The 25,052-nt window shown below is 42.7% G+C and overlaps 2 protein-coding genes, 1 non-coding gene and 1 pseudogene across 6 annotated transcripts in view; 2 read left to right on the top strand and 2 right to left on the bottom strand.

The window, feature by feature from the left end:
• Window positions 1–25,052, bottom strand: part of LOC135242400 (protein NLRC3-like) — a 1,894,071-nt gene that overhangs the window by 208,558 nt on the left and 1,660,461 nt on the right. The gene's annotated exons all lie outside the window — the stretch shown is intronic.
• Window positions 1–25,052, top strand: part of LOC135242408 (NACHT, LRR and PYD domains-containing protein 3-like) — a 421,399-nt gene that overhangs the window by 178,168 nt on the left and 218,179 nt on the right. The gene's annotated exons all lie outside the window — the stretch shown is intronic.
• LOC135242790 (5S ribosomal RNA) lies at window positions 15,808–15,935 on the bottom strand (annotated as a pseudogene).
• trnal-uag (transfer RNA leucine (anticodon UAG)) lies at window positions 22,828–22,909 on the top strand. The gene has a single exon. It is a non-coding gene; the product is annotated as a tRNA-Leu (tRNA).

Raw genomic sequence — 25,052 nt, 5'->3', positions numbered from 1 at the left:
GTGGCTATTATTTGATGTTACAGTGGACAGAGTTACACTTATGAAATCAGATCTCATGATCAGATTCAATGAGAAATAATAGTAGGAGAAGCCATTTATGATTCAGTGGCTTCTTTGTGACAAGGGAGGGGGGTGTATTTATAGACCATTTTATTTGTCTAAGATTTTTTGTATCTGAATCTGATCACAGAAATCTGATTTCAATAATGTATATTGTGGTCATTGTGACCATATACTCCTAATAACGAAAGAATTACACAATTCTGTCTGCAGACGTTAAAAAGCCAACACAATCTATAATTGAAGGCAGCATAAAGGGTCCCTTCAGAATAAGAAACATCAGTGTCTATGTCCTTGCTCACTAGTGAAAACATGCAACCATTTATGATGTCTGCAATAATGACAATTTTATTGAACTCTTAGTGCAGCAGTAAGGCTCAAAAAGCCAAACTTCATACCGATGCCTGTGACACTATGACCAGAGAAAGCTCCTGTAATCCATCTAGTGACAAGCTATTAGGCTAGCTCTCAGAACTCTGCAAAATGATTATTGCTTACTTGTTATGCAGATTCTATTATGTTTGCCACAGCCCAAACATGAGATAACGCTTCGAACCAGGAAGCGCCCATGAGACAACAGTTTAGTGTGAAACTGAACTTCCACTACCATCTAGTGGCTGTTTAGAGGAACTACAATATTATTTTTACAACAGTCTTTTCTAGAACTCCACAGGTATTCTCATGTCTTAATAATTGCAGTAGATGTGACTGTAAACTAAAATGTTTAGCAAATAATTAAATGTTTGATCGATCAGAGAAACAGCTTTCATGTCTATATGAGCGCACATAATGAATCACTGCCCATTCTTTCACTGCTCTGCCTCAGTTCCTGTTTTAGATTCAGTGGGAAACCTGCAGTGATTAATGTACTTCAGACTGTGTTCTGCAGTGTACAGCTGCTTTGAGGCTTAAGGTAGTGAAGAGAAGTGCATGCTTCTGTATTTCTGTATGCACTCCTGGCCACTTCTGCCTAGGCCTGTGGCCTTGCCCCAGTCTCCACATTCCCTGTTACCGTGGCGATGAGGGAGAAGAGCAATGGAGAGCTACGGGGAGGATGGAATGCAGCTCAGGGCCGTCCCAAATGCACTCCTGAGAGGACCCGAAAAGCTCTGGCACCCACAATGGGGATTGTGCTGTTGTGCTGTGTGCTGTGAGGCCTAATTACTGAGGTAACAAACGTGTGTGACCACAGACAGAGACTCCATGCTTGTGAGATGTGACCTTATGAGGTGTGATGCTAAGAAACTACTATCAAGACTGAGACAACTTAGTGAGTCTTTGGAGAATGCCTCTGCATGCTGTGCAGTGGGTATTTCCCTGGTGCATATTGTACTAAAGTCTGTTACAGTGGGAAAATGTCATCTGACCTATGTTTTCCTGTCTAGCTCATGTGCCTGCTTTGATTATTTGGCACATTGTATGGTAGTTAGCATTTCTTATTTCTTATTGATCACATGGGTGTTTCATGTAATTACAACAGGGAAACATTCACTCAGACGAGCTCGCTCCTGTTAATAAAAGTACTAGGAGATGGGGGGCACTGAACGGTGCAGACACGGGGAGAACAACAGTGGTCCCAGGTTGACCTTCCCAATCATAGATTGCATGCATGAATAAAGTGCTGAATTTCGGGACATCAATTACAATATCAAACATGTCACCAATATAAATAGAACATGAGTATGTAAATACAATAAAACAATACAACAACTATATGTAAACAACGTAGCCAACAATGTCATCATCAACAAAACAAAATTGACATAGTTAGCAAAGGTCGACAGCATCGTGAAACATTGTCACAAACATCATCATCATCATCATCATTAAAGAACAACACCATCACTACTATCTACCCCCCTGGCCTGAGTTCAGAAGGGAAATGGCGGTGGGAATGAATGAGTCTCTGTATCTATTGCTCTTTACAGGGGGAGATCTGGACCGGGAGCCAGAAGGTAGGATCTGAAACTCAGAGTGAAGGGGGTGGGCGCTGACTGATAGGATGGATTTAGCCTTCCGCACTACCTGTCTGTTATACAGGTCAGTGAGGTTCCTTTACTGGACACCCAGGATTTTACTGCTGACTTTCACTATTTTGGAAAGAGCAGTTTTGGCCTTGACACTAAGATTCCCATACCAGCAGATTACAGATAATGTTAATACAGACTCAATGTAGGATTTGTACAAAAGGGTCATGAGGGTCTTATCAACATGGAACTTTGACAGTTTACGGAGGCAGAACAGTCGTTGCTGAGCCCTTTTTGCAAAGCATCTCTGTGTTGGAGTTAAAATTCAACTTACTGTCAATCAAGCTGCCAAGGTACTTGTATGTTTCTACAACTTCTACCACCTGCCCCTTGATGGTAGTGCTCTGAGGAGCAGAGGGCTTGCACCTAAAATCAATGAGCATGTCCTTCGTCTTTGCCACATTTAGTTGCAGGAATGCCCCATCACACCAGTGTACGAAATCATCTACGACAGGACCATGATCATTTTCATCGGCGTGGAGGAGGCTGACAATAGCAGAGTCATCTGCAAATGTTAAAATGTGTCTGTTGTCACGCTGGCTGTGGCAATCATCAGTATAAAGAATGTAGAGGAGTGGGGAAAGGACACACCCCTGAGGAGACCCTGTGGATGATGACATCTTTTCAGCCAAGGAACCATTCACCCTTACTCTCTGAGTTCTGTCAGTTAAAAAGTCAAGAATTCAGCCCACTATGTTAAAATCAAGGTCAAAGTTGTTACTACTAAAATGTGGGGTTGAATTGTATTAAAAGCAGATGAAAAAATAAAATCCAAGCATGTGTTTTACTACCTTTGAGGTGTTTGAATAACAGGTTTAGCAGAGTGACAGTAGCATCTTCTACCCCTCGCTTAGCCCTATAGGCAAACTGTAGCAGGTCAAGAAGATTCTCTGTTTCTGTAAGGAGCTCTTTTTTCAGCAGTTTTTCAAAACACTTCATGACTAAGGAGGTCAGGACAACTGGCTTGAAGTCGTTTAGTACTTTGGGGTGATTGTGTTGGGCCACTGGGATAACTATACTGTACTTCCAAATTTTCGGCACTCTCTGTTGATTGAGGGACAGCTGGAAAATGTAATGAAAAATGGGACCTAGTTGCTCTGCACAGGAGATGAGCAGGCGGCTGCCTATACTGTCAGGCCTGTGGCTCTTCCTAGCTCTGGAGTGTTTAAACGTATTGACCACAGGTTTTTAAGATGGCGCCGACGGTGATGGTCGCTTGATACGAGGCTCCCGCACCTCGCCAGTTAACTTGAAATGAACTGTTAAATTCAGTGATTTTTCCACTTTGTTCACAAGTTACCAGACCCAGCGTTCATCTCACTCAAAAGCGAGATGCGGAACACACGGAAAAACACAGCAACAACGTCCCAGCAACAACCGGGGACCAAAGCCGTGCTAAAGCTACAGAAGCGGAAGCGGCGTCGGCCATTACCCTGGATGCTGCTGCGGCTGAGACTACATCTAATGCCCTGAGCTTTGAGCTCATCCAAAAACTCTCGGGGGACCAAGAAAGACACTTTGCAGACCAGGAAGGACATTTTGTAAATGTTCAGAGGGAACTATCGGAGACACGGAGGGCTGTAGCTGCTATCGAAGGGAAGCTAGCCCACATGCTAACTCAAGTGACTGACGTTGAGGCCCGGCTAGAGTGGCTTGAAGTGGCCGAAAGCGAACGACGTGACTGCCCTCCTGCTACAGCGTCAGAGCTGGAGAAGCTAAAAGCTAAGCTAGTCGAATACAAGGACAGGGAAAGAAAGAATAGCCTTTGCATTTATGGCTTTCCAGAGTGCTCTGAGGACAAAGACGCCCTAGCCTTTCTCAAACTAACACTCCCAGAGATCCTCGGCGATGATTTCCCGGGGGGCCTGGATTTGGAGCGGGCATTGGTTCCAGTGAAGACCGGGGGTCCTCCGAGACCCTTTGCGGTTCGGTTCTTGAGATTCCAACAAAAGGAACGTGTGAGGAGCCTTGCCAGGGAACGCGGAGATGTACGCTGGAGTGGAAATAAAATAAGTTTCTACCAGGACATTTCCAAACCCACACAGGATCGCCGCTACTCCTTCTTGGACTGCAAACGCCTTCTTCACGCTGCACAGATCCCCTTTGCCCTGGCCTACCCAGCTGTGCTGTCCTTCACAGTACCCAATGGGACTAAACACCATTTTGACAACACAAAGAAGGCCCTAGAGTGCATTAAAAACTTTCAAAATTCTTGCCTCCGATAACAATATGCCTGTATGGTCACCAAATCACCCTTATCCCTCCATCCAGTGGGAACTACTGATTGCTTGTTAATACTACCTGATATTGACCATTTTTGTTTATCATCTTTTTCATTTTTCCTTGAAATAAGAGAATATGACAATGGAACCTCTCTTGTTTTGTGTTTTTTATTTCATCATCATACATATCATCAGGTTCTGCTCCTGCTACTATATATATATATATATGAGCAGACAGCCGATGATTGTGTGTCTTGCCTGGCCAGCTGGCCTCCCACTAGGTATGCTTATGTCTCTCTGTTAAAGTAAATGTGGATATACAAGTGGCTAGTGCCTTAACTTGTGAGTGTATGTTCACAGGCACATGCGTAAGCACCATGTGTGCGCATAAATGTGTGTATATTATTATATATGCATTTTATACTCACATGCGACCAGGTGCAATATTTTCGCACATGCAGGCGCATTTCTTATAGTATATAATAGCACATTTCTTATAGATTATAGTATATAGTATAGTATATTTTGCCTACTGGTCTTTCTATATTGGAAGATTACTAACACATTCTTCTGTACATATATGAAGCCTTGCGCACACATGTGGTTGTAAGTTCATTAAATTCATGTCTGTGGGAACTACTACATTACATTACATTACAGGCATTACATTACAGACGTCTTATCAGCGACGACACAAGTGTCAACGGACAGTGTGTAAACCTAGAGAGTACAGTTAGTGGTGACAATGATATTAGCTTGGACCCTGTAGGTTAGTCTGATCAACACAAATAAAAGCAGCAACAAAGCAGTCTAAGCAAATAATACAAGCAACTAAGTCTACATAATACATCAATAATAATAGTCAAGAAATATACAATCATAATACAAGCAACTAAGCAACTAAGATAAACAGCTTACCTAGCTACATCCCTAAGCTAACATAGACAATTACAGACTTCAGGGAGGTAGGGAGGGATGGGGAGAGGTGCAGCCTGAAGAGTTGAGTCTTCAGTTTGAAGATGGTCAGGGTCTCAGCTGTTCTGACCTCCACGGGAAGGACATTCCACCATCGTGGAGCCAGAGCAGACAGGAGACGTGATCGGGAAGCGCAGGTGCGAAGAGGGGGAGGTGCCAGGCACCCTGAGGTAGTGGAACGGAGGGGTCTGGCTGGCATGTAGGGTTGTTCTTGAGGAGGTATGTTGGGGCTGATCCCATGACTGCCTGGTATGCTAGGACCAATGTTTTGAATTTGATGCGAGCCATAACGGGCAGCCAATGGAGGGTAGTGAGCAGGGGGGTGACGTGGGAGTGTCTGGGGAGGTTGAAGACCAGACGAGCGCGTTATGTCCAGCGAGAGAGTGCGTAGTCCAGGCGGGATAGTACCATTGCTTGGACCAGGAGTTGGGTTGAGTAGTACTACTTGAGTAGTATTACCATTATATTATTATTATTATTATTATTATTATTATTTATTTATTTAGTTTGGCAAATGTACACCTGTTAATTGTAAAATGGTATTGCATAATGTTTATTTGATGTCATCAGCTAACAGTTGTTGTATCTGTCCGAATAGTTGATGATGGTGCTTCCTCTTTTTGGCAGCCGGATATTTAAGTTAGTTGTCCAGTTGTGGACTTATCAAGAATGTCAAAAAGTATCTTTTTTTCTCTTCACTGTTCTTCATTTTGTTTTTTTTTTGTAATTTTTTGTTTAGGTTCTTTTTGTTGTGGGGTTTGTTATTTTAGGGATCCAGGCCACCCTATCCTGACAGTTGAGGTATGAACCTTTAATTTTCCACTAGCCAATACATGACTGATCTTAATTTCATTTCAGTAAATGCCCGGGGCCTTAATATTCCACATAAAAGGACTTCTATTTTAGAATTTTTTCGTAGGAAGAATGTTGACTTTGCCATGGTTCAGGAATCACATCTACACTGCAAAGATACTGGTCGCTTTGCGAATAAGTTCTATCTTCCTATTGCTTCTTCCTCTGCTCCCACAAAAACTAGGGGCTTGATGATAGTTTGCAAGCGCAAGCTGAAATGATTTTATTGACTCCTGGGCTGATCAGGAGGGGCGGATGGCCATTGCTAAGATTCGGTTGGACCGAAAAAACATTGCATTCATTTCTGTTTATGCTCCAAATAAGTTTGACGCTGGCTTTCATGGCTTATTAACCAAAACTCTCCTGGACCTCACAGGTTTTCGGATGGTGGTGGGTGCCGATTTTAATGCAGTTTGGGATAATAACAGGGATAGAACAGGTGGGGCACAGAATAGAGATCAACATCTTGCTTCTGATGCATTGCGCCAGTGGGCGTCCCATACAGGTATGATCGGCATTTGCCGTTCGATGAACCCCTCTATAAAAGATTACTCCTTTTTTTCGGGCAGTCATAGATAGTTTTCAAGGATTTATTTTCTTTTTGTGTTTAAAGACCTATTTCATAATATACATAGTATTTGTTATATACCAGTCACTTGGTCTGATCATAAACCTATTTACTGTGCGGTCACCATAAGGGCTCCTCCATCCAGAGCACCCAGATGGCGCTTTAACTCATCGCTGCTGCGCGAGGAAACTAACAAATCTCAGTTTGAGACCAATCTCCGTGTCTTTTTAGAATTCAACAAGGGCTCAGTTTCAGATCCGAGGATTCTATGGGAAGCAGTGAAGGGGTTTATAAGACGTTATACCACTCTGTGTGTGTCAGCCCGCAATAAAGAATGCACAGCTAAACTGGAAGAACTGGAACATAAGTATGCTGTTTAAGATGCTACTTTGCAACATAACTACAGCGATTCTGTGTATCTTCAAAAAGAGCTGGTCAAAAAGGAAATTCATTCTTTTCTTAGGCGCCGCTCCAAATTTCTTATGCATAGAACTAGGCAGTACTATTTTAATTCTATGAGACCAAGTTACCTGTTGGCCATGAGGCCAAACCCACTCAGTGAACATTTTGCCGATATATTTACATTAAGTCTAAAGATGGTACTGTTTTAACTGAGCCTAAGAGTGTCAACTTGACCTTTGCATCTTTTTATGAGGATCTGTACAGTTCAGGGATTGACTTTGACAATCCGTCTTATAAAGGTTTTTAAAATAACATTCATATGGAGCGTCTATCCGATCGCGATTCTGAAAATCTTAATGCGGCCATTACAATATATGAACTCAAGAAGGCGGCGAAGGACATGCGTCAGGGTAAATCTCCAGGCCCAGACGGGATCCCACCCGAGTTTTACGTTGCTTTTTGGCCTGTACTCGACCCTTTGCTGGCAGACATGATACAGTTTTCGATTAAGATGGGTTCTTTTTTGAGGGACGTCAATTGTGCTTTAATATCCCTGCTTCTAAAAAAAGGCAAAGATCCCACAGAGTGTGCTAATTATAGACCCCTTTCACTTCTAAATGCGGACTTAAAGATTTATGCCAAAGTTTTGGCACAGTGCCTCCAAGGTCACATGATACAGCTGGTGCACAGCGATCAAACTGGCTTCATAAAATCTAGACTGGCTTCAGATAATATAAGGATGCTGCTGCACGTCATACGCAGCACCCCAAATCTAACTTCTCCAGCTGCAGTCATGTCGTTAGACGCCATGAAGGCTTTTTATTGCCTAGAGTGGCCTTATTTATGGTCAGTGCTTGAGACGATGGGCTTTGGTGCCCCCTTTATCAATATGATAATGGTGCTATATAAGAATCCAACAGCAATGGTGCTCACGAGCAAGATCTGGTCCCCTCCATTTTCTATCTCGAGAGGGTCGAGACCGGGCTGCCCACTGAGTCCATTACTGTTTGCGCTTTCGTTGGAGCCGCTGGCGCAGACCATTCGTTGCTCACCTGTTCTATCACCGATTTCCATTAATGGCACCCACCACCACATTTCATTATACGCGGATGATCTATTGTTATACATCAGTGAAGCCGACCGTTGTATCCCACACATATTTATCATTTTTAACCAATACAGCAAGCTTTCTGGATTTAAAATAAATTGGCAGAAATCTGCTTTACTACCGCTGAATCAAGCAATGGCTAACGTCCCCATCTCCCTACCCATGCCATTAGTAAATAATTTTACATACTTGGGCATAGAAATATTCCCTTCTATACAGACAATAGTAAAACACAATTTTAGTAATACTCTCAATAAAATCAGCTTTGATCTGGACAAATGGTTTAATCTCCCCAACTCACTTTGCAGTCAAATCTCCATTATTAAAATGAATATTTTACCTCAGAATATTTTGTTAGCACAATGCTACCCCTTCCTCCACCTCCTCAGTTCTGTAGTAAGCTCCAATCGAAGGTGACCAAATTCTTATGGCGAGACAAGCGTCCATGCATTAAACTCTTAACTATGCAGTGGGAAAGGCAGGCTGGGGGTCTGTCTCTCCCAAACTTTAAACATTACAACTGGGCTTTTACACTCAGACCCCTGCTGACCTGGTTACACACTGATGCACAGGTGTCGTGGCATTTCTTGGAGGAGAGTCTGGTGTCTCTTTACTCCCTCCAAGATATATTTAAATATATATTTATATATTTAAACCCGCCCATCACTCTGTGTCGCCGTAGCTTTCGTCCCGGTAGCCCCCATCTCGCAATTTAGCAGAGCGCTGTTCCACTTCAGACACCGCCTCGCAGACCGCTTGCTGATAAGAGGCTGGGCAAATGTCTGAATGCGTTCGAATTGCAGCTTGGATTATGCCTCCTAGGGTTCATTTCAGCTTCATGAAGAATGTTTCAACAAAGATAAAAATGCTGTTTCTGGATTGGTGTACTGGTTGATACTCTGCCCTGCCCAAACGGCGTAACCCGGGCTGCAAATCGAACAAGGACATTTAGAAAATACAAAAATACAGAACTCTAGCGCAGAGCTGTCTAACCCTGCTCCTGGAGATCGTCCTGCAGGTTTCACTCCAAGCATAACCACGCATATCGCATTCCACAGCTAGATAGCTCGTTGAGCTGCTGAGTAGTATAAATAGGTATGCCAAATTAGGCTCGAGGAGCCTAAAAAGTCCTTTTTCACCAGGAAGAGAGTTGGACAGCTCAGCCATAGGCATTTCGATAAAAATTGCATGGAGATTTAAATTTAAAGTGCATGTCGGCCCATATCCCCACGTTAAAGTCAGCGGTCGTTTGTTAATTCTCGTGTTGAGCTTTCACTATTTGCCGCGGTCTCTTATTATTTGAGGCATAGCTTCCATCTACAGGTGCATCGTAGAAAAATGCCTAAAAGGTAGGCTAATTCTAATGCATATTTGCTGTGCAACTCATTCGTTTAAATTCACGCCGACCTTGTGGTTTGTTCACGTGCTCTTCAGTTCTCTATCAAATGCCAGTGCAGTGCAAGTGATATTTTAGAATCAGGGCAAATTATACAATTTTGCCTGATCACTTTAACAGTCAAAACTAGAATTACGAAGATAGGCTTGTGTGTGCGTGTTTGCGTGCAAAGCGAGGTGGTGCAAAAGCATGTGAACTAAGCGTTACACTGACTATTGTGGTACTCAAAATATTTTCCTGAGGTTGGCAGGTCTGATTTCAAGTTTTTGCTCCTGACCTCCTGCATGGACGTGCACCAGTGTACATAACCAACCTGCTCCTATTTTATAAGCCCACAAGGTCACTTCGTTCTCAAGACGCAGGCTACTTGGTAGTTCCAAGAATTTCCAAAAACATAAAAGGTGGTAGAGCTTCCTCCTACAGAGCCCCACTACTGTGGAACAGGCTTCCAAAATTTATAAAGGAGTCTCAATAATTAAATCTAGATTAAAAACGCACCTCTATGCTCAGGCTTATAATCAGTTATAGTCTGGAGACAGGATGGGAGAAGCCTGTAGTCATAGAGCATTGTAGGGTGGCAATCCTTTCCTTACTGTCACCTGTCAATCAGCTGTGACCCAACTTTACATAGGCTAGCTTTTGATAGGTGGGTATGGTTGTCCCCCCTCATGACTGCATGGGCTCTCCATCCCTGTCCTATTAGCTATGCAGCCATATATTATTTCTGGTGGGGTCCCCCCAATTCATACCACTGCCACTATCTATTGCAAATTCCCTAATTGCTGTTTCTACCTCCTTCCCCACGCTGCCAGTGGGGTTCTTGCCCCAATCTTCGAGAGTGCTGTCGTCTGGTCTCCCCCACCACTGCGGTCCAGCCCCTTTCGTCATTGCCTCTACCCTGCTCACTTCCGTCACCACCTGCTGCTCCCCACCACCGCCACCCGTTCCCATCCATCATCTGAGCCACATTATGAACCCTATAAAACTGACTGACATGTTGGTCACCAGTCGGCACCCTGAGCCGACCATAGGAGGATGGGTTTCCCCCTTGAGCCTGGTTCCTTCCAAGGTTTCTTCCCATCTGCCACAGGGAGTTTTTCCTCGCCACTGTTGCCTTAGGCTTGGGGGGGGTTCATGTCCTCTCTGTATGGAGTTAGCATGTGCTGGTTCGTGCTGGTTTCCTCTGGGTCCTCTGGTTTCCTCCCACACCAAAGACATGCATATCAGGTTCAGTAAACTCCTGTCATTGCCACTGGCCAAGGCCAGTGGCTGCCCACTAAAATTAGTTAGAATGAATCAAATGCAGAGGATTAATTATTCTTTCTCTTCGAGTCACTAACATGTCCTTGTATTGATGCCTGACAGATTTTATAGAACTTTCTGAGCTGTGTCTAGAAGTTTTATATGACAGGTCATTGCCAGAATTAAAAGAGGAAATTTTGATTCAGTGCAAACAACTGCAGTGTATTTGTAATAAAGTGTTTACTCAATGGATAATCAACTGAGTTTCCAACTTGATAAATACATCAACATAATTATGAACAACGATTAGTCAAAAAAGGCCTTTAAAATATAGCCAGTTATAATTAAATATCATGACCAAGCACAAAATCTCATCAACTGACATGGTATCAGTGAATTGTAACCAAAATAATTTATATTTGGCCTGTAACTGCATGATTGTACATAGTGTATCTGTGGCTATTATTTGATGTTACAGTGGACAGAGTTACACTTATGAAATCAGATCTTATGATCAGATTCAATGAGAAATATAGTAGGAGAAGCCATTTATGATTCAGTGGCCCTTAAATCTTTGTGACAAGGGAGGGGGGTGTATTTATAGACCATTTTATTTGTCTAAGATTTCTTGTATCTGAATCTGATCACAGAAATCTGATTTCAATAATGTATATTGTGGTCATTGTGACCATATACTCCTAATAAAGAAAGAATTACACAATTCTGTCTGCAGACGTTAAAAAGCCAACACTGAATCTATAATTGGAGGCAGCATAAAGGGTCCCTTCAGAATAAGAAACATCAGTGTCTATGTCCTTGCTCACTAGTGAAAACATGCAACCATTTATGATGTCTGCAATAATGACAATTTTATTGAACTCTTCAGCAGTAAGGCTCAAAAAGCCAAACTTCATACCGATGCCTGTGACACTCTGACCAGAGAAAGCTCCTGTAATCCATCTAGTGACAAGCTATTAGGCTAGCTCTCAGAACTCTGAAAAATGATTATTGCTTACTTGTTATGCAGATTCTATTATGTTTGCCACAGCCCAAACATGAGATAACGCTTCAAACCAGGAAGCACCCACGAGACAACAGTTTAGTGTGAAACTGAACTTCCACTACCATCTAGTGGCTTTTTAGAGAAACTACAATATTATTTTTACAACAGTCTTTTCTAGAACTCCACAGGTGTTCTCATGTCTTAATAATTGCAGTAGATGTGACAGTAAACTAAAATGTTTAGCAAATAATTAAATGTTTGATAGATCAGAGAAACAGTTTTCATGTCTATATGAGCGCACATAATGAATCACTGCCCATTCTTTCACTGCTCTGCCTCAGTTCCTGTAGATTCAGTGGGAAACCTGCAGTGATTAATGTACTTCAGACTGTGTTCTGCAGTGTACAGCTGCTTGGCAGCTTAAGGGAAGTGTATGTTTCTGTATTTCTGTATGCACTCCAAGCCACTTCTGCCTAGGCCTGTGGCCTTGTCCCAGTCTCCACATTCCCTGTTACCATGGTGATGAGGGAGAACAGCAATGGAGAGCTACGGGGAGGATGGAATGCAGCTCAGGGCCGTCCCGAGTGCACTCCTAAGAGGACCCAAAAAGCTCTGGCACCCACAATGAGGATATACCACCCCCGTTCCAGGTGCTATACTGTGCTGTTGTGCTGTGTGCTGTGAGGCCTAATTACTGAGGTAACAAACGTGTGTGACCACAGACAGAGACTTCATGCTTGTGAGATGTGACCTTATGAGGTGTGATGCTTAGAAACTACTATCGAGACTGAGACAACTTAGTGAGTCTTTGGAGAATGCCTCTGCATGCTGTGCAGTGGGTATTTCCCTGGTGCATGTTGTATTAAAGTCTGTTACAGTGGGAAAATGTCACCTGACCTATGTTTTCCTGTCTAGCTCGTGTGCCTGCTTTGATTATTTGGCACATTGTACGGTAGTTAGCATTTCTTATGGATGCTGATAAGTTGTAATTTTATTGAAAGTAGGCTTGAGGCCGCTGGATGGCTCATTCGGTTAAGGCACCACACTGAGGTGCATGGATGAGCCTCACAGCTGACTGATAGGATGGATTTAGCCTTCCGCACTACCTGTCTGTTATACAGGTCAGTGAGGTTACTTTACTGGACACCCAGGATTTTACTGCTGACTTTCACTATTTTGGAAAGAGCAGTTTTGGCCTTGACACTAAGATCGCCATACCAACAGATTACAGAAAATGTTACTACAGACTCAATGTAGGATTTGTACAAAAGGGTCATGAGGATCTCACGAAGGCAGAACAGTCGTTGCTGAGCCCTTTTTGCAAAGCATCTCTGTGTTGGAGTTAAAATTCAACTTACTGTCAACCAAGCTGCCAAGGTACTTGTATGTTTCTACAAGTTCTACCACCTGCCCCTTGATGGTAGTGCTCTGAGGAGCAGAGGGCTTGCACCTAAAATCAATGAGCATGTCCTTCGTCTTTGCCACATTTAGTTGCAGGAATGCCCCATCACACCAGTGTACGAAATCATCTACGGCAGGACCATGATCATTTTCATCGGCGTGGAGGAGACTGACAATAGCAGAGTCATCTGCAAATGTTAAAATGTGTCTGTTGTCACGCTGGCTGTGGCAATCATCAGTATAAAGAATGTAGAGGAGTGGGGAAAGGACACACCCCTGAGGAGACCCCGTGGATGATGACATCTTCTCAGCCAAGCAACCATTCACCCTTACTCTCTGAGTTCTGTTAAAATCAAGGTCAAAGTTTTTACTACTAAAATGTGGGGTTGAATTGTATTAAAAGTGAATGAAAAATCAACAAATAAAATCCTAGCATGTGTTTTACTACCTTCAAGGTGTTTGAATAGCAGGTTTAGCAGAGTGGCAGTAGCATCTTCAACCCCTCGCTTAGCCCTATAGGCAAACTGTAGCGGGTCAAGAAGATTCTCTGTTTCTGTAAGGAGCTCTTTTTTCAGCAGTTTTTCAAAACACTTCATGACTAAGGAGGTCAGGGCAACTGGCCTGAAGTCATTTAGTACTTTGGGGTGATTGTGTTGGGCCACTGGGATAACTGTATACTGTTTCCAAATTTTCAGCACTCTCTGTTTATTGAGGGACAGCTGGAAAATGTAATGAAAAATGGGACCTAGTTGCTCTGCACGGGAGATGAGCAGGCGGCTGCCTATACTGTCAGGCCCGGGGCCCTTCCTAGCTCTGGAGTGTTTAAACGTATTGACCACAGCACGTTCATCAAAAGGGGTGGGACCACTGGCAGGTAGGTTGGTTTTCTGCTCTAGAATGACATTCCTGAAATTGGAGGTGTCAAACCTCAGGTAATACTTATTGAACTCTTGTGCAAGCTGTTTGTCGCATCTGAAACCCTCCAGTACAACCTTCGAGTTCCTTTTGCTCCTTGTGCCAACAATAGTTTTCATACCGTCCCAGGAAGAACCTAAATTGTTGTTCCCTCTCTATTTTTTTGCTTTGCTCTCCTTATTTCAAATTTCACTTCACTTTTCAACCTGTTCAATTCTGAGAGGTTGCCCTCCCGAAATGCACGCCTCTTTCTATTCAACAACACCTTAAGTGATTTTGTCACCCATGGCTTACTCTTTGGGTACACCTTCAGAAACTTATCAGGGATTACCTTGTCCACACAGTAGGAAACGTAACAGCTGACAACATCAGTAAGATCATCAATGTCAGAACAGGACTCCTTGAACATACCCCAGTCTGTACAGTCATAACAGCCCTGTAGGCTCAGGATGAAATCATCAGTCCAGTTCTTAGTCCGTTTGATGAGGGTTTTTCCCCTCCTCAGGGCAGTGCGATACGATGGGATGAGCTGGACGCAGCCCCACCCAGCGGGGGAAGGGGGAGAGCTTTGTACGCTCCTTTAACAGAACAGTAACACAGGTCCAGCGTCTTGCTGTGTCTGTTCAGGCATGTAACGTATTGGTGAAAGTCTCTCAAAGTCTTTTTCAAAGAACAGTGATTAAAATCGCCAAGGACTAAAATTGGAGCGTTGGGAGATATAGATTGCAGTCTTTGGGTTACTTGCAGCATAGACTCCACTTTATCCACGTTTGCTTTTGGGTGGATGTATACAACCGTGACAAATATTTGGGTAAACTCGCGGGGCAAATATGGGGGGGGGGGGCGCAGAGACACGGACAACAGTTCAGCATCTTTAGTGCACAGTCTTTCTCTCACAAGAACATTTTTGATCTTTGATTCCCGTATAGGCAGACCCCTCTACCTCGCGACATGCCAGTCACACTGGCATCGCGGTCGAGGCGCACGAGCGCACCAAACCCGTCAATGCCCACTTCAGTGTCCAAATCTCTGTCCGAAAGCCATGTCTCTGTAATCGCCAGTGAACACGCGTCTCTGAATTCATGCTAAAATCGTACATGGGCTTGCAACTCGTCAGTTGTATTACGGGGAGGCTGTGCGTTTGATAGAATGATGGAAGGCAGGGGAATACGGGAGAGAGATTGCTTTCTCAGTCTTTGGCGTACGCCACCCCGCTTACCTCGCTTCCTTGTCTTGCGGGGTAACTCGCCGGTAAATTCCCCTTTTCCACTTGATTGATCAGCAAAACAATTGAGATTGGGGAAGATTAGATCCGAGGGAGGGTTGTTGACCCGAAGGTTACTCCACTGCAGGAGAAACTCCCTGCTGTATTGGATGTGCTTTGGGTTGGGAACTCATTCAGAGTTTCCATGAGGTGGAATGCTGTCCACAGTAAAAACAAAGCTGTCAACTCCATGCTTTTGTTATGCATTAAAACATAGCAACAGGACAGCGTAAGAAGTCAACACCTTGCTTCTCACGCATTGATCTCTCGGGATATTGCATTCAGTGTGTAGAAATAAGCAAACAAACACAAAGCCAGGCGTGACTTGCTGCCGCTCGCTGCACGAGCATGCGCCCTAGCATCCAGGTGGGGAGCTTACTGCACCTGGTATTCCCAGACGGCCTCCCATCCAAGTACTAACCAGGCCCGACCCTGCTTAGCTTCTGAGATCAGACGAGCTCAGACTAGATCGGGGTTTTCAGGGTGGTGTGGTCATAAGCAAACTCCACAGTTGTTTTCATGTTTTAAGCATTGCAGGAGATATGGCTGTAAAGTACTATGTTTCACAAATGATCCAGATGATGTTTTAACAATCAAGAACAGTATGTATACTGATGGGATTATACATAGTCAATCAGTGTCCTTTCATTGATCAATGTTACATTACATTACAGGCATTTAGCAGACGCTCTTATCCAGAGCGACTTACACAACTTTTTACATAGCACTTTACATTGTATCCATTTATAATGCAGGTTAAGTACCTTGCTCAAGGGTACAACGGCAGTGTCCTTACCCGGGAATCGAACCTGCGACCTTTCGGTTACAAGCGCAGTTCCTTACCCACTGTGCCACACTCCGTCCATGTTACACTGTGACCACATACTTCTAAAGAATAGTACTGTCCAATCATATTAAAAAGCCAGCATGATCACTCTGACATCACTTGCCATAGATTTTTTTTGGAGAGAATAGTGCGTGAGGCACGACATTGATGGTTTTGTAATTTTTCTCTTATTTTTACATTGTAATTTAATTTCAGTTCAGTGAACTCTTGAGAACCTGTCAACTTCTGCCTTGAATGCATCTGCTTTGTGTTTACAGTATTCCAACAAACTCACAGATCTGATAGTCGTCAAAAAAATACTCTGATACATCTGTCCATTTCCAGCTCCTTCCACGGTAAATAATGGTTTTATTAAATTCCATTTAGCATGAGGATGGAGGTGCAATTTCAAAGAAATGCACTGGTAGACACACTGAAGATGCTTATTGTTATTGTATACAGAGCACACACACAGCACACTGATGCACACAGCCTCAGAGTACATTAACACACAGCCTGCCAGGCCCCAGCAACGCACACACACGCACACACACTCACACACACACGCACACACACACGCAAGCACACACACACACATTGTTGACCTGATCACATGGATAGATGGTTTGTGTCTTTGGAGGCCCTATTAGACTGAAGGCTTTTCTTTCTGGGGAGGCTACGCTCCTTCGGTGTGTGTAGCAGGATGCTGGCCATGTTCTACCAAATCATTGTGGCCGGTGTCCTGTTCTATACCTGTGTGTGCTGGTGCTGGGAGCCTCTACTCCAGGGACACAAAGAGGCTCAAACTGATCCAGAAGTCCAGCTCTGCCGCACCGCAATGTTTGCACATACAGTAGGTGGAAACAAAACAGAGAAGAAAGAAGCTGGACGGAGATGGTCAGTGTAGTTTTCCCCACTGTGGTCGAGGGCTCTTTGTGATTTCCGAGCTCACCAGCGCTATCTTTCTTTTTAATAATGTTCCTAATGGTTATTTTGGTGAGCCTCAGGTTTGCCTGATGACTCTGACTGTTCTTTTCTGATTTCTCAGCCTCATAATGGCTTCCTCGACTTTCACAGGCACAACTCTGGTCCTCATGTTGACAAATGTTGATAACACACTCCAAAGGCAATCAAAAGCTAGAATCAAATATAGATACTGAAAGCTCTCTTGTTCCTGCAGTAAGAAAGCATTTGAACAAACCTGAATAATCATAAACACCTGTGAAGCCATTTGTCCCAAACATTATGTCCATTTTGAAATGGGGAGACCATTTATTAAATATCATTTCTACATGATGAAACCAAAATAAAAGCGGAGAATATTCATTTCAACCACATGAAAATTGTTTGACTAGAAACCTAAAATTGTGGAGGACTGAGCCAAATCAATAAAAAAATGTCTTTGTCCCAAACATTATGGCGCTCACTGTATATTAGATCTCATAAAAAACACGTTTTCAACGTACAAAAATGCCAAGTTACTCAAAAGTATTGATATCAAAATGACGCCAAGTTACGGTACTACAAACAATATAGGCTATCTTGCCTCACCGAAATTATATAAGATGTATTTCAAAGCAATGCTACCCAATATTTCCTCAATTCTTTCAAGTCACTTGGCCCTGTGTGTATAAGCATGCACTACATGGACAGGCCAAACATATGTGTGGATGGCTCTCTCACAGTCAAGATTGATTGAATAGGTGTGTATATGTCCAATTTGTATTGGTATGTATGTATTTCGCTGCCCAGCCTTTCTGTTGCGTGAATGATAGTATGTTTCTTGGTATAAGTTTGTGTTCGTAAATGTGAATCTCATAAAAAAACACGTTTTCAACGTACAAAAATGCCAAGTTCCTCAAAAGTATTGATATCAAAATGACGCCAAGTTACGGTACTACAAACAATATAGGCTATCTTGCCTCACCGAAATTTAATAACATGTATTCCAAAGCAATGCTACCCAATATTTCCTCAATTCTTTCAAGTCACTTGGCCCTATGTGTATATAAGCATGCAGTACATGGACAGGCCAAACACAGTTTTCTCACAGTCATGATTGATTGAATAGGCATCTATATGTCCAATTTGTATTGGTATGTATGTATTTTGGTGGTCAGCCTTTCTGTTGCGTGAATGATTGTATGTTTCTTGGTATAAATGTCTGTTCGTAAATGTGAATGTAACATGCTGCGAGGCAAATGTCCCCATGGCGATAAATAAGTTCTCTATGTATGTATGTACAATATGTATTTTACATGTATTTATTGTACGTAGCAAATATACAATCACTTGTACATTTAGTCAAATTCAGTTCAGAAGCAAGTATAAACATATGTTTTCTGGAGAAATATGCTTCCTGTAGTGACTGACCAGCAGTTTTCTACATGAATTTCAATGTGTTCCATGAGGCAATACGAAATATTTGACACTTTGATCTGACACAACGTTTGCATGACATATGGTAATATGGTAAGATTACAAAACACAGGGCCAAGTGACTTGAAAGAATTGAGGAAATATTGGGTAGCATTGCTTTGGAATACATGTTATTAAATTTCGGTGAGGCAAGATAGCCTATATTGTTTGTAGTACCGTAACTTGGCGTCATTTTGATATCAATACTTTTGAGGAACTTGGCATTTTTGTACGTTGAAAACGTGTTTTTTTATGAGATATCATTTCTTTTTGCAAAGCGTTTTATTACGAGAGTGAGAAATGCAAAGTGACCCTGTAAGAAACAGTTGTGGATTATGGCTATCATTGTGTGAATTTGTACAGTCTGATGAGCGTGTATGTTTAGCAGTTTCGGTTTGCTATATATGTAAAGCAGTGGCTGTGACAAATAGTGCGGTGGCGTAATTGTAAACGCATCAGAAAAGGTGAAATATGGCCAGTGTAGCTATGTAGGCTACTCACGGATTTGACGGGCATCCAACGAGCCTTGATTGACAAAAGAATCAGCAAGCCCGTAGAATTAGAGCTGCCTAGGTCGCAACTTGTGTACCCTTCTGTCCTGCTCCGTTGTCTGTTATTTCGTGAAGATGCACTTTTAGTGTTTGTAAGGTTTATAAGGCATTTTGATAGGCTTATCTGCAGGTAGGAATCCTCTTTGCTGTTTTGTTAAGGTAGAACCGGAAAAATTGATAGTGGAGAATAGGAGCAGACGCATATGTCCCAGCAGGCTTTGCATATGAGAAAATAACAAGTGTGAGATAAATTAGGCGAAATGATGAAATTGCGTAGTTGAAACAATATGTTTTTTAGCAGAATGGGCATGTAGGTGAAGGTTGACATGATCACAGACTATAGTGCGAAGTAAATGAAGTGACCATGAGCAAGCTTAGTTTCCTTATCAAACGGTATATAACAGTCTGTATTTAACGTTAGTTCTTTAAGTGGAGGGTTAAATAACATGTGCAATCTATTGCACGAATGTGTTTTTCTCATGTTCAGTGCTAGTAGTTATACTTATGAGTGAATCATGATTTTAAATGTAATGTTTTAAAGCGGAGTTGCAGAACGTATATACGTAGTAATTGTTTGTAGCCTGTGGCTAGATAGAGAACAGGGCGAGGTAACATGAATGTAGAAACGTGGCGTTTGCTGATATGAAGGTTTTGTACGGTAGCCAAGTGAAGAAATATAGTTAGTAGAAATGGCACAGCGGTGAACTGGTGTAACTTTTTAATAAAAGGAATACATTTGCGTCATGAAATGCATATGGGTGGCCGTGAGTGAGTTTTGGTAAAGCAAATATAAGCGTAAGAAAATGTTAGTGTAAAAGAGGAAATGATCTGCCTGAGGGCGAGTCGGGATTCAAGCCTTAAACCGGAGGTTTACCAGTCTGTGACTTCGTTAGTGCAGCACCATGTCATAGCTATGCAATGCGTGAAATATCATTAGCAAACCTGCCGGTGGTTTTAAAGAAGAACACAAGCCAGTAAGCACAGAAGAGCTCCCGTTGAATCCATATGGATTAGCAATATTGTAGCCGGTTAATAACTGAACGTACAGACGGTAAGTCATAATGCATATGTCTTAGCAATATTGTTGCCGGTTAATAACTGAACGGTGAACGGCGGGTAGATATGGTGCAAAAGCAATAATTGATAAGTAGTAGACAATTATTAGTGAGGGTCGAAGCAAGTTAAAGAAATGTGTTCCTAGCTGGGCTTGAACGTACGACCCCGTGTTCCCAAGACTGTAACCTTGCCCACTAGGCCACAGGTGGACTAGCTGCTTAGATTGCGGAGTTGCAAAACATACATACGTAGTAATTGTTTGTAGCCTATGTAGCTAGATAGAGAACAGGGCGAGGTAACATGAATGTAGAAACGTGGCGTTTGCTGATAAGGTTTTGTACGGTAGCCAAGTGAAGAAATATAGTTAGTAGAAATGGCACAGCGGTGAACTGGTGTAACTTTTTAATAAAAGGAATACATTTGCCGTCATGAAATGCATATGGGTGGCCGTGAGTGAGTTTTGGTAAAGCAAATATAACCGTAAGAAAACGTTAGTGTAAAAGAGGAAATGATCTGCCTGAGGGCGAGTCGGGATTCAAGCCTTAAACCGGAGGTTTACCAGTCTGTGACTTCGTTAGTGCAGCACCATGCCATAGCTATGCAATGCGTGACATGTCATTAGCAAACCTGCCGGTGGTTTTAAAGAAGAACACAGGCCAGTAAGCACAGAAGAGCTCCCGTTGAATCCATATGGCTTAGCAATATTGTAGCCAGTTAATAACTGAGAATGGTGAACGGCGGGTAGATATGGTGCAAAAGCAATAATTGATAAGTAGTAGACAATTATTAGTGAGGGTCGAAGCAGGTTAAAGAAACACGTTCCTAGCTGGGCTTGAACCTACGACTCCGTCGTCTCAAGACTGTAACCTTGCCCACTAGGCCACAGGCAGACTAGCTGTTTAAACTGGAAATGTTTCAGAGTAAAAAGGTATGGGTATTTTGCGTGTGTATGCGCGTTTTTGATTGGGTCGTGTAGGTGAAGATTTGGCTGGTGTCAGTGAAATGTCCAATGGGGAGACATGTTGTTAGTGGGATAGGCGGCAGGAAAAATAAGAATGAGAAGAAGAAGAAGAAGAAGAAGAAAGAGAAGAAGAAGAAGAAGAAGAAGAAGGAGAAAACGCAAAATCCCCTTAGTTTGGAGCTTTATTGTGTGGACATGTGAAGTTGTTTATGAATTCTGTTTGTTGAAATGGGGTCAGAATGTACAGAATGTAATGTTTTTAAGGGCTGAGTGTCTGTGGCTGTTGTGGTTATTTCTGTGGGGAACCCTGAAAAGTGCCAAACTCTCGGTGCTGTATAGGTATGGGGCATGCCCCCGCCAAGGCGTAACTTGGCGGGATTGCATACCTGCCATCCCAATGTAACATGCTGCGAGGGAAATGTCCCCATGGGAATAAAGAAGTTCTCTATGTATGTATGTACAATATGTATTTTACATGCAGTATTTCTTGTACGTAGCAAATATACAATAACTTGTACATGTACTCAAATTCAGTTCAGAAGCAAGTATAAATATGTTTTCTAGAGAAATATGCTTCCTGTAGTTACTCAGCAGCAGTTTTGTACATGAATTTCAATGTGTTCCATGAGGTAATTCGAAATATTTGACTCTGATCTGACACAAAGTTTGCATGACATTGTAAAATGGTAAGATTACAAAACACAGGGCCAAGTGACTTGAAAGAATTGAGGAAATATTGGGTAGCATTGCTTTGAAATACATCTTATGTAATTTCGGTGAGGCAAGATAGCCTATATTGTTTGTAGTACCGTAACTTGGCATCATTTTGATATCAATACTTTTGAGTAACCATTTTTGTATGTTGAAAACGTTATGAGATATCATATATCCTCCAGGACAGGCGCACACCAAACTCCTGAACCACCACAACAGGCCCACTGTGACCATTCACTGTTCCTTAGATCCATCTGTATAAACTGGCAGAAACTAATAAAAAATATTTTTTTAATAGATTCCCCAACCTTATGCACATATTCTAGCAGTCCCATGCCAACCACAGGCAGTGGGAATAACCAGGGAGGAACAGCGGACACCACCACGCCAGCCCAACCCCCCACCCCCACCAGACCCTATGTTGTTATGAAATGCTATCAAACTCCGTCCGCTTCTCACATACATTCCCCCACTGGCTCAGAACAGCTCGTCAGTGATTCAGTCTGTCCTCCCCCCAATTTGCCAAGCTGTGGGCTTCTTAGTACCTCTGCCTTCTCTTTCCCAGACCTGGCAACACAATCTCCATCCACAAAAACTGGGATTTTAGTGGCCCTGTCATTTTCCCAATCATACGCCACACCTCCCCAGCCTGTGTGCCCTGGCCTATCCGAGAGCAGTACTCTCTCCAGCACTTCCTGTTTGGTGCCTCGATGACTCTCCTGGCCACTGCTCTTGCCCTGTGATACTCCAGCACACAGTCTGGAGGAAGGTTCCTGTGCAGGACCCTGAGCGCATGGCTGTGTGCTCAAACAGCCTTAGAACATTCTGGTGTGACATGACACACACGTGGGAAACTTTGACCTGTAGGTAGCGTGGCCGAGCGGTCCAAGGCGCTGGATTTAGGCTCCAGTCTCTTCGGAGGCGAGGGTTCGAATCCCTCCGCTGCCATGTTCTTATGAAGGAACAAATGAAAATGCAAGGCATGAAACCTCACCTTTCTCCAATTGAATCGTCTGCATGTTTTTCAGGGTTCGAGTACTGTGATCTCATAGCGTGACGTAATTCAGAATGAAAACCAATAAAACTGGTGTGAAGGAATACCTTCCGAAAGAAAGCATTGGCCGTGTAGTTGCAGGCATGGCTGCACATCAAGAACTTCAGCTGGCTTCCATTCCCTGACTTGTGCATGGCAATTTTTTTTTTCATTTACTTGCAGGCCATCTTTATGCTAAATTGATGTTGTGGTTTTCAAGAATTAACACAAAATGTGTGACCTGCAGTAGGCCCAGGGAATCCTCTCCAAGCACCTGTGGACAACATCTTCGAGACTGCAATGCATTGTAAATGGACCATTGATTGTATTAAAAAGGTTTAGGTATTAAGTATAGAGTAAGGACATATAATCCTGCCAGAAACCATTTATTTTAGGTACACATTTGCATACATAAATGGATGAATTCTACAAAAGTGTGTGAATGGTGCAGTATTTGGACAAACAGAACATACAAAGTTCCAGGAATCAAAACCAGATAAATTGTTTTGTTCGGAAATATTGTGGACCACTATACAACCAATAGCGTTTAACAACGTGCTCCTATGGTCCTACTTGAGCTGTCACTAAATATTTTAGTCAATGCATAGAGCACCACTTCAGGCCTCTTCAGAGTTTGGAGAGGGCTGAAGTGGCAACTTGTGGCTCGTTGGTCTAGGGGAATGATTCTCGCTTTAGGTGCGAGAAGTCCTGGGTTCAACTCCCAGACGAACCCACACCAGTGTGTGTCCTCTCCATGACTGCCAGCACACAAAGGACGTCGTGTTGGTGACAAAACGTCATGTTGAGACCGTGAGAGTCTGTTGCAATCAGTTCTACTGGTATGGCATTTTTCAGCAGAAGGAATCAAACCTTCATGTTCAAAGTGACTTTCCCCAAGTCCTCGCTGTACGACATTATCCTTCCGGCAATTATTACATGATGGAAACCAAAAATCACGTGCCCATGAAAGTTGAAAAGAAGACAAAGTTTTGTCAGAAATCACATATTTTCTTTTCCAAGTGCTTCCTAACTATTCAGGTAGCGTGGCCAAGCGGTCCAAGGCACTGGTTTTACGCTCCAGTCTCTTCGGAAGGCGAGGATTCAGGGCGCGGGAAAGGGGGTGCTGCAGCACCTACTAGCTGCAGGCAGGAGGAGCGCCTCCTGTCTGCAAAAAAAAAAAAGTGTTAGTCATTTTTTAAAGTATATATATATATATTTTGCTTTGGGGAAGAAAATAGATTTTTTTTAAATGTGTTTGTTAGTTTTTAGTGATCACAGGCATGGCGATCTTGCTACGGGGTTCACGGCGGCGTCAGTACGGAAGTTGTTACAATTGTAAACGCTTGCGTCATGACGCATGAGTTGGCTAAGCGGACGAAGTAGCCTGCATGGCGCATAAACGCATCTCAGATTTTTTCAATGCCAAAATGCTAAAAAATCCAGGACCGAGTTAGAAGGCGCTGATGCAGCCCTACTAAACATGTTTTTAATAACCTGTCACCGGCAGTTAACGTTAGTTTTTATTTATTCAGTCACGGTGTGTGTATATATTGAGTTATTATCGTTATACAACAGAACTATCTTACATCATATATAAAATCAAGTGAAAAAATGGTGGTGGGAAGTGTTTAACTTAGCTGATTGCGTTGCTTTTAGGCATTCACTAACAGAAAAAATGCGTCAAATTTTTTACCGTCGCTAGGGAACTTGATGCCGCTAAATTTGATGTGGAATGATGCTGATATACGCACTTTCAAAATAGAAACACAATCGTTGCTTTGTCGAGCTCTGATGGTAATATTACTTTTGTCTTCCTTCATTAGCTAGAGAAAACAATCAATTGTTTTTCTTTCCTTTCCTTCTTTATTCAGATATCGATTGTGGAATGATTTGCCGATGCTACTATTTTCCCAAAAATGGGTTCCAATGAATGATTTGGGTTAGAATTACCCTCAAACCTCCCGAATTCTGGAGCATCAGACTGTGTTTTGCTTTTAATCTTTTATTTAAAGACTCTGAGTCAGTTTAACACAAATAGCTGAATCACTTTCTGTTAAA

This window comes from Anguilla rostrata, chromosome 16 (assembly GCF_018555375.3).
Source record: "Anguilla rostrata isolate EN2019 chromosome 16, ASM1855537v3, whole genome shotgun sequence".
Classification (NCBI taxonomy): Eukaryota; Metazoa; Chordata; class Actinopteri; order Anguilliformes; family Anguillidae; genus Anguilla; species Anguilla rostrata.
This window is presented reverse-complemented; position numbering and strand designations above follow the sequence as displayed.